A 10,319-nucleotide genomic window follows, 5' to 3' on the forward strand; every position below is an offset into this window, starting at 1 on the left:
CATGGGGGAAATAAATGGCCCAGAACAGTCTTTTCAGCTTGTAAAGCATTCTCAAAGTAAGAAAGCTCCTCAGGGAAAAGACACAATCCAAGACTGGCTATAGTACCCTTGTGTAAGATTCCAGAAATGTCTAATGTGGTATCTCCTTACCCCCTTCAATGAATAAACAAAAAGAACTTCTAAGGACTCGAGGGAATGCTTCTGTGAACCCTCTCTCATAAGCAACAGAACTGCCAAGAATTTTAAAGGTGAGGTCCCACACAAGGCCCACAGAGAGCCCATGGTAGAGAAAGTCTTATTAAGAGATTTTGGGGTATGGCTTTTGTCTAATGGGATGGATTGTACATAGATAGATAAAAATCCCACACGTTTTTAAAAACAGTGATGCTAACTTGACAGGTATGGACAAACTACAAAAAAGAGATTTGAACTCTCAACCTTTTTGCTCAGGAAGGAGGTTGAGAAGGATACTCAGTTGCAAACATGGTCACATTTTATGAAAAACCATGGATGACTCAAGACAGCAGAACTAAGATCCAGAGGGTAGAGCAAAGAGCCATGGAGGAGAAGTCCAAGAAAGCAGAACCAAACCCTAACCACCGAACTGGTAATGGGTACCCAGTAGGATTTAAGAATTTCTATGGAACAGTGACTACTGTGTGCCTCCTCTTGTCCCCACTTTTTGTTTTGTTTTGTTTTGTTTGTTTGTTTTTTGAGACGGAAGTCTGGCTCTGTTGCCCAGGCTGGAGTGCAGTGGCGGAATCTTGGCTCACTGCAAGCTCCGTCTCCCAGGTTCACGCCATTATTTTGCCTCAGCCTCTCAAGTAGCTGGGACTACAGGCGCCCGCCACCACACCTGGCTAATTTTTTGTGTTTTTAGTAGAGACGGGGTTTCACCGTGTTAGCCAGGATGGTCTCGATCTCCTGACCTCGTGATCCGCCTGCCTCGGCCTCCCAAAGTGCTGGAATTACAGGCATGAGCCACCGCGCCCAGCCTTGTCCCCACTTTTGAATAGGAGTATTGATAACAGTTTTTCTATGTCTGCCCCACTGTTATGTCCTGGGTGTGTAAGATGAAAATAACTTGTCTCGTATTTCACAGGCATTCAGATTGGGAGAAATAGCACCTCAGGAACTGCATCCTCAAGAGCCCCATCTGCACCTGTAGCAGAGTCTGACGATGAGATCCTGGTCTTCAATCTGATATTATAGTGAGATGAGACATTGGGATCTTGGGGAGGAGATGGCTATACTTTGCCGGGGGGTGGGGGGGATGTGAATTGTTACAGCGAGAGGGCCGACCGTGGTAATTCCAAACATGGCAAAAACAGTATCTCTTATCGCACATTCTCTTCTACACTGTGACTGCTGTTTCTCCCATGAGAGTTGAGGTCGACACCAGCTCCTTGAACCTGGGTTGACTTGTAATTTGCCTGTAGCCAAGAGAATGCAGCCGCAATAGGCCCGGTGCAGTGGCTCACACCTGTAATCCTAGAGCTTCAGGATGCCAGGGCGGGAAAATTGCTTGAGCCCAGGAGTTTGAGACCAGCCTGGGAAACACCGTGAAACCCCGTTTCTATTTTAAAAAGCAAAAAAGAATGCAGCAGAGGTGAAGCTGTGTAACTTCCAGAGCTAGGTCGTAAAAGGTGATGCAGCTTCCACCTTGTCACTGGAATTCACACTCTTGCACCCCTTGGCAGCCAATGACCCTGAGCTGCCCTGTGGTAAGAAAGCCCAAACTAGGTCACACACAGACTACATCAAGAGTGAGGGATGCGTAAAGCACCCCCAGGCATTCCAGCCCCTTCTCTTCTAGATCTAGCCTTAGAAAAAGCTGCCTAGCTGAGCCTGTCTTGAATTCCTGACCCAGGAAACTATTAGATATCATAAGTCACTATTTTTTTTTTTTTTTTTTTGAGATGGAGTCTCACTCTGTTGCCCAGGCTGGAGTGCAGTGGCACGATTCTGGCTCACTGCAACCTCCTCCCAGGTTCAAGCAGTTCTCAGCCTCCTGAGTAGCTGGGATTACAGGTGCCTGCCACCATACTTGGCTAATTTTTGTACTTTTAGTAGACATGGGGTTTCACCATCTTGGGCAGGCTGGTCTTGAACTCCTGACTTCATGATCCACCTGCCTTGGCCTCCCAAAGAGCTGGGATTAGAGGCGTGAGCCACCGTGCCCGGCCAATAAGTCACTCTTTTTTTAGGTAATCAAGTTAAAATAATAAGTCACTAAATTTTGAGGTGTTCTGTTACGTAGAAGAGTGACTGGACCAAGCCACAAAAAGGACAACTTCATACAGTTCAACTTTTTTTTTTTTTTTTTTTGGTACAGAGTCTCACTCTGCCACCCCAGCTGGAGTGCAGTGGCATCATTTCAGCTCACAGCAACCTCCACCTTCAAGGGTCAAGTGATTATTGTGCCTCAGCCTCCCAAGTAGCTGAGATTACAGGCACCTGCCACCAGCCTGGCTAATTTTTGTATTTTTAGTAGAGACGGGGTTTCACTCTGTTGACCAGGCTGGACTTGAACTCTTGACCTCAAATGATTGCCCGCCTTGGCCTCCCAAAGTGCTGGGATTACAGGTGTGAGCCACTGCACCTGGCTAGTTCAACTTTATAAATAAATGTCAAAGATAATTCAATATTAAAGTTTATTTACCATTTTAACCAGATAATGTAGAAATAGGGTGATATGAAACATAAGTACTTATATAGTTTAAGAAAAATAAACTATATAAGTAAATTGTTTATGTTCAATAAATTGGAGCAATTCTTTGTTATAAAATTCTTAAGAAACTCAGAATAAAATGCAACACCCTTTTCTCATGATAAACCTCTCAGCAAACATACTTCAAGCAGAACCTTACGAACAGTATAATTAAAATGAGGAACCACTGAGATCATCGCTCTTTCTCATTATTTCTCCCTGGCATTGAGCTGGAGTCCTAACCAATGTGGTACAGCAGGACGAGCCACAGACAAAACTTCTCAGACACCAGATTAAAGAAGGAAGAGGTTTTTTATTTGGCTGGGAGCGCTGGCAGACTCACGTCTTAAGAGCTGAGCTCCCCAAAAAAGAAATTTCTAGCCCTTTTAAGAGCTTACAACTTTAAGGGGTCTACGTGAAAGGGTCGTGATAAATCAAGTGTGAGGAACGTGACTGGGGGCTACATGCATCAGCTAACAACAAAAAGTTTTACGGTGCTTTCTCCTACAATATCTGGAATTTACAGATAACACAAGTAGTTTTGGTCAGGGGTTAATATTATTATTATTTTAACCACCAGGGCCAGGTGGTGGTGCCAAGGTTGTCTAGCTATTTATCTTCTGTTTCTTTCCAACTTTCTGCTTTTCCCCTTCTCTCTTGTCATAAACTAGGGAAAAGGGGAGGTTGGGGAGATGCTGGGAAGGACAACAGAAGTGGTGGTCTCATGTTAGTGGTAAGACAAGGAATGAAGATTAAGAGGTATATTGGACTGGAAAGAAAGAAATATTTTTGGTTGTTTGCAAGCAAGATCTTGTGATGATTAATGTTAGGTGTCAGTTTGACTGGATTAAAGGATACCCAGATAGCTGGCAAAATATTATTTCTGGGTATGCCTGTGGGGCTTTTCCAGAGGAGACTCTGGCATTTGAATCAGTAGAGTAAGGAAGATCCACCCTCACCCAGTGAGAACGGGCACTGTCCAATCTGTTGAGGGCCCAGACAGAAGAAAAAGGCTGATAAGAGGTGATTTCACTGTCTCCTGGAGCGGAGACACCATCTTCTTCTGCCCTTCAACATCAGAACCCGGGGTCCCCGGGCCTTCAGCCTCCAGCTGAGAGTTAAGCCCCTGGCTTCCCCGGTTTTGAGGCCTTGGTACTTGGACTGAGCCACTCTACCAGCTTCTCAGATTTTCCAGCTTGCAATTGCACATTTGTGGGACTTCTTATAAGGACACTAATCACCTTCTGTAATCCCACGAGCCAATTTCCATGGTGAATCCCCTCCCACACATCTGTTCGTCTACCTCTCTAGCCTATTGGTTCTGTCTGTCTGACTAATACAGATCTAAGAAGTGACTTCAGCATTGTTCCAAGGTACGTATTAATACTGTTGCTGTTTACTGTTCGTCTTAGTCTACGCAGCCTGCTAGAAGAAACTATTACAGACTGGGTGGCTTAAACAACAATTTATTTTCTCACAATTCTGGAGGCTACAAGTTTGCAATCAGTGTGTCAGCAAGATACGTTTCTTTTAAAAAGTTTGTATTTAATTCATTAGTGTTTTAAGAGATGGGGTTTCACCCCGTTTCCTAGGCTGGAGAGCAACGCTGCAATCATAGCTCACTGCAGCCTCGAACTCCTGGACTCAGGTGATCCTCCTGCCTCAGCCTCCCAAGTAGTTGGGACTATAGGCAACCACCATCACACCTGGCCAATGTATTTTTATGTTTTAAGACAGGTCTTGCTATGTCGCCCAGGCTTAGCATGATGGGTTTCTGGTTGGGGCTGTCTCCCTAACTTACAGATGGCTACCTTCTCACTGTCTTCACACGGCCTTTCCTCAGTGGGAGCTCAGAGAGCGAGTGTGTGTTCTCTGATGGCAGCGGCAGGCTATCCAGAGTGGCCACTGCCATCGGGCCGGCAGCAGCGGCAGGAGCGGCTGTGGGGGCAGCAGTGGGTCTCCCGCCCTGTGTCCCAGAGGCAGCTGATGCGCTGCCTTCACCCTTGTGTGGCTGCGTGGTACCCGCTCCCGGCCCCTGGTCCCCCGTGGCTGCTCTCACCCGCCGCCACTGCAGGGAGGGCACGGGGAGGAGGCAGAGCTGGACCCGAGAGGATGCTGCACGGAGCTGGCAGGAGCCAGGGACAAGCAGGAGCCCTCCAGAGCCTGCTGCCCTGGAAGCCACTGCGATAGGGCCAGGCTGGGCCACCTGTGATCGGGCAGAGAGGGGCAGGCAGAGAGGGGCCCAATGAGGACCTGGAGCCCCCACCCCAGGCTGCCAGGAGGCTGCGGCCAGGGCTGCCCGCCCATTGCACAAAGCAGGCCGGAGCCCTGCTCTCCAGGCGCAGGACCCGGGCATCTCTGAACTCTGCACCCTTAGGCCCGGGTAGGACCCCTCCCCCGACAGGCTCGGGGGTATCTCCTGCTGCCTGGCCTTGCCTGGCCTCTTCCTGCTCCCAGCACCCAGCCCAATCTTGGAGCGCGGTTGGAGTTGAGCTCAGGCACAGACACAGCCCAGCCGGGTTTGCACATGCTCAGGGCGGAACTGACACACCAGCCTCCTGCCGCCTCAGACCCGCCAGACTTCGGGTGCCAAAGATTGCAACGGGGAGGCCAAGGCGGGCCTGAGGGCAGCTCGGCGCTGGCCTACAGGTGCCCCTTGGTGCAAGCAGCCTGAGCGCACAGTGACAGGAGACAGGCTTCTGGGAGGGAGGGGGCGGGTGCCTGGTGAGGCCCCAGCTGCAGTCCAAGGAAGGCCTGAAGACTGGGGGGCCAGGATGCCAGTCCCACGAACCCGGGGTGGGAACTTACGGTTCCTTTTCCTGGCCGCCCATGGCCGCCCATGAACCAATCGGCAAGCACTTCCTTCTCTCTCAGACCCGTACAAGCCCCAGGCTCAGCCAGAGGTGAACAGACAGTGGGACCATCTGCCTGCAGAGAGGGGCCACTCACTTTAGGGCCTCCTCTCCGCTGAGAGCTGAGCCCTCGTCAGGACAACCAGCTGCAGAGAGGAGCTACCCTCTGTGCTAGGAGCTAAACACCGCGGGACAACACCGCATTCTCCAGTGCCAGCCATGGAAGCTGCTTGTGGTGTGCCGAGTCCAGCCACAGCCCCACAGAGAGCTGACACTCATGCCAGCACCTGGAGCTGCCTGCCCCACAGCAGCAGCCAGCATGTCTATGCAGTGGCTGAATCCCATGCTTGCTCACACACCCCTTGCTGCTCCACGCCTGCCTCACAGTCTCCCTTAGAGGTGTGGGATCTGGGCTGGTAGTGTGAGCTCAGCACAACGTGCTAGGCCATTCTAGCACAGATCTGAGCATTGCCTCCTGTCTCCTTGCCAGTTGACTTGGTATAAAGCTTTTTTTTTTCCTCCAAAGAGGGAACCATAATGTTGGCTTCTGCGGGTGTCATAAAGTAAGCCTATTGCTCAGTAACAAACATATCTTTCCATTTTTTAGTTTTTCCTTTTACTTTTTTTTTCTTTTTTTTTTTTTTTTTGAGACGGAGTCTCACTCTGTCGCCCAGCCTGGAGTGCGGTGGCGCGATCTCGGCTCACTGCAAGCTCCGCCTCCCGGGTTCACACTCTCCTGCCTCAGCCTCCCGAGTAGCTGGGACTACAGGCGCCCGCCACCTCACCCGGCTAGTTTTTTGTATTTTTTAGTAGAGACGGGGTTTCACTGTGTTAGCCAGGATGGTCTCGAGCTCCTGACTTCGTGATTCACCCGCCTTGGCCTCCCAAAGTGCTGGGATTACAGGTGTGAGCCACTGCGCCTGGCCGAGGTGGGTCAAGTTTTTATGGCATTTCCAGCTAGACCCAGATGATGCCAATGCAGCTGGCCTGCCAGGCTGGTGATGGTAACAATCAGAATTTAAAGCTTTTTGCATTGCATGTGCCAAGGCAATTTTGGCTCTGTATTTACCTGCAACAACTTAAGAAATGGTTAATTTGTTTGAGCTGGTCCCACAGTTACAGGTACCCCCCTTTTTGTGCACTCCTCAATCTTGAGGGAAGTGGGGTGATGACCATTGTAGCTACTTCATGCTTCCAAGGCGCGCAGGTCTGAGTACCAAGAATGCATGAGTGGGGCTCCTGACGTACAAGATAGCTCTGCTCCATCTGCACCTTGACAAGAAGGAAAACGAATCCCAACATACATACAACTATAGTTCCTAACTTAATGAGACCCTCAGAAATAGATCTTATCCGTGATGGCATTAACAGGGGCCTGGTTGGCATCTTGAGTGAGCTGTTTCCTTCGGCTGCCATCTGCTTCTGGCCCTCTAGTTTGATCAGGCAGAGGCTGGTTTTAGACTCTAAAAGGAATGAAAATATGGATAAATGGCTTTTCCTTTATCTGGAGATCCAAGAGCCCTTGCACTTTTTTTTTTTTTTTTTTTTTACCTGAAAAGTACCTGAAGATCAGTTAGGGGTTCACAAGTGTATTCCTGGGTGGAGAAATTAGTTGTGGGCTTCTACAGCCATTTGGGGTTTGGATGACTTGGCCCTACTGCTTCCTGTTGTCTGTGGTAAGTGTGACCTGTGTAATGAGGGGCTGAGGAGAGTTTTAAATATTATCAGATACTACTTTTTTATTGGAGATAGGGTCTTGCTCTGTCACCCAGGCTGGAGTGCAGTGGACAGGAACAATCTTTACTGGTGATTGATGAACCCAGGGCTTGACTCCTTTTAACTTTATGAATGAATGGGTTACCAGGAGAACTTCAGAAGGGTCCATTCCATTTGGGCTGTATTTGGTCCTCAGGGTTGTGATATTTTTGCAATGCACTGCCAGCTTCTGTCTGTTAATAACTTCTCAATATTTATGCTTGCATAATCTTAAGTTTTGTCTGAGGTTTCTTTTCAAACCATACATTCATCAATTTTGTTATCTTTATGCTGTTTAATAAATAGAAAATTTTCCTTCTTTTAATTCCTCTGGAATTGTGTTTTCAGCTTTACTAAAGGTATATCTGACAATTTAAAATTGTGTCTAGGGAGTGGCTAGAGTGGCAGCTGGGCAGCAAGACTAACTCTGGATCCACCAGGCCAGGTGTTGTGTACAGAGGCTGGGGCAGCCATCCCCAACTCCAATGCCCAGTCCTCAGCACACCAGCACTGTTTTGTGATGTTGCACATTTATGGTGACTCTGAGTGTGGTAGCAGATTTCTGCCAGGCTGAGCACAGCATTTTCACCGACAAATGAGCTTTGAGGTTCTACGTGCTGTCATCAACACTGCCTTGAAAACTCGAGATACCAAGACTGGCCTCAGAAATAGATACCTTTTAAAAAAATTGCAAGTGTATTTCTTTTTCTTTTTCTTTTTTTTTTTTTTTTTTTTTGCGACGGAGTCTCGCTCTGTCGCCCAGGCTGGAGTGCAGTGGCCAGATCTCAGCTCACTGCAAGCTCCCCCTCCCGGGTTCATGCCATTCTCCTGCCTCAGCCTCCTGAGTAACTGGGACTACAGGCGCCCGCCACCTCGCCCAGCTAGTTTTTTGTATTTTTTAGTAGAGACGGGGTTTCACCATGTTAGCCAGGATGGTCTCAATCTCCTGATCTCATGATCCACCCGTCTCGGCCTCCCAAAGTGCTGGGATTACAGGCTTGAGCCACCGGGTCTGGCCGCAAGTATATTTCTTTCAGCGATTCCAGTAAAATTAAGCATCAAGTAAGCACAAGTGGAAAGTGACCTACACTTTTAACTTGAACTGAAGGTAATAAGGGCTGCTTAAGCTTTGTATGTCGTTGGATTTTTTGGAGTCCGGAGGTGTCCATTTGCAGAAATTGAGGCCTAAATTGAGGTTGGATTCCAGTGGGTTCTGAATAATTCTGCTTATCTTGAAGATAGTAGCTTCATAAGGAATAGACAAGTTAAGTCGAAAAAAACACTGATCAATAATAGGCAGTCTAGTGATCTAAAAATAAAAGATTAAAAAGTTTTCTGCTGTGAAACATTTCAAGATTTATTAATTTCTTTTCACTTTCCCCATTACTCACACACATGCTCACACTTTTTCTTTGCCAAAATGGACTGACGGTCCAGCCCCTGTGGAGATCTACAGGAACATGCATTTTCTCATAACCCACAAGTCTACCAGTGCCACTGCAACAGGTTCACAGAGGAATGTGAGAAGTGTGGAGTGACACTTTTGGTTTGAGTTTGTGATGCTACATTTGGTAAAGCTCCAGTTGAAAAACAAGGAATCCACATTTTAGATTGGTCATTTGACGATGAAGCTCCACCACCTAATCAGATAGCAGATGATTGGCTAAACCTGTTAAACACCAAATGGCATGAAAAGCCAGATTGCTGCATGGCAGTGCATTGTGTTGTGGGATTGGGAAGGGCACCTGTGCTGGTGGCACTTGCTTTGACTGAATATGGAATTAAGCATGAAGATGCAGTTCAGTTTATAAGACAAAAAAGAAGGGGAGCATTCAATTCCAAACAGCTGCTTTACTTGGAGAAATGCCAACCTAAGATGCAATTACACTTCAGAGATGCCGGTGGGCATTGCCATGTTCAGTAGGAATGTAAATGAAGGCCGGCTTGATTGTGGCACTTTAGAGGAACTCTTGGTACTTGGAAGCGTGAATCTGGAGTCTTACCTGTATGATCCAAGTAGTGATAGGCTCAGTACTCAGCCACTCTCCCAGTGGCTGGAAAAATGCAAACAAAAGAAATCCCTCAACCCGGGAGGCGGAGCTTGCAGTGAGCCGAGATCGCGCCACTGCACTCCAGCCTGGGCAACAGCGTGAGACTCCGTCTCAAAAAAAAAAAATAAATAAAAAAAAAAAAAAAAAAAGAAATCCCTCTATAACATCAATAAAATGTTTAAGAAAAAATTAAATAAAATTGTATCTATTCAAGGTGACAACAGGATCTTTTGATATATCATTGTGAAGAGACTGACACAATCCAGCTAATGAATGTATCCATCACCTCACATAGTTACCCTTTGGGTATGTGTGATGAGAGTATTTCTTTTACTCTAAGTGAATTTCAAATATACAATACATTATAAACTGTAGTCACCATGCTGTCCATTAGGTCTCCAGAACTTATTCATGTTATAACTGCAAGTTTGTTCTCTTTTTAAAACATCTGACCAACATCTCATTTCCCACTCTCGCCACCTGACCTCTGGTGACCACACTTCCACTGTTTCTATGAGTTTGCCTTTTTAAGATTCCACGTTCAATTTCCTATGTTTGTAGTTATTTCTCTTTTTTCATCTCTCTCCTCTCCTCCATCTCCCCGGCGCCATCTCTCTTTCATAAGCATCGTGACTTACCTATAATTCTCCCTACCACTCGAGTTATGGATCAGCTTTACTTTTTTTCTGTTAATTCTTAGCTTCTTTCCGTAAATATATTTATGTCTTTTCTGGTTTCCTCAACTGAAGTCAAACCAATTGTCTTTTTAAAGTATTGGTGGGCCGGGCGCGGTGGCTCACGCCTGTAATCTTAGCACTTTGGGAGGCCGAGGCGGGCGGATTGCCTGAGCTCAAAAGTTCGAGACCAGCCTGGGCAACACGGTGAAACCCCGTCTCTACTAAAATACAAAAAATTAGCCGGGCGTGGCGGCGGGAGCCTGTAGTCCCAGCT

General features: G+C 47.3%; 1 pseudogene; it reads left to right on the plus strand.

The window, feature by feature from the left end:
• Positions 1 to 7,857: 7,857 nt before the first annotated feature.
• Positions 7,858 to 9,378, plus strand: LOC135966128 (protein tyrosine phosphatase type IVA 2 pseudogene; annotated as a pseudogene).
• Positions 9,379 to 10,319: the final 941 nt, after the last annotated feature.

This window comes from Macaca fascicularis, chromosome 11, assembly GCF_037993035.2.
Source record: "Macaca fascicularis isolate 582-1 chromosome 11, T2T-MFA8v1.1".
NCBI classification, from domain to species: domain Eukaryota; kingdom Metazoa; phylum Chordata; class Mammalia; order Primates; family Cercopithecidae; genus Macaca; species Macaca fascicularis.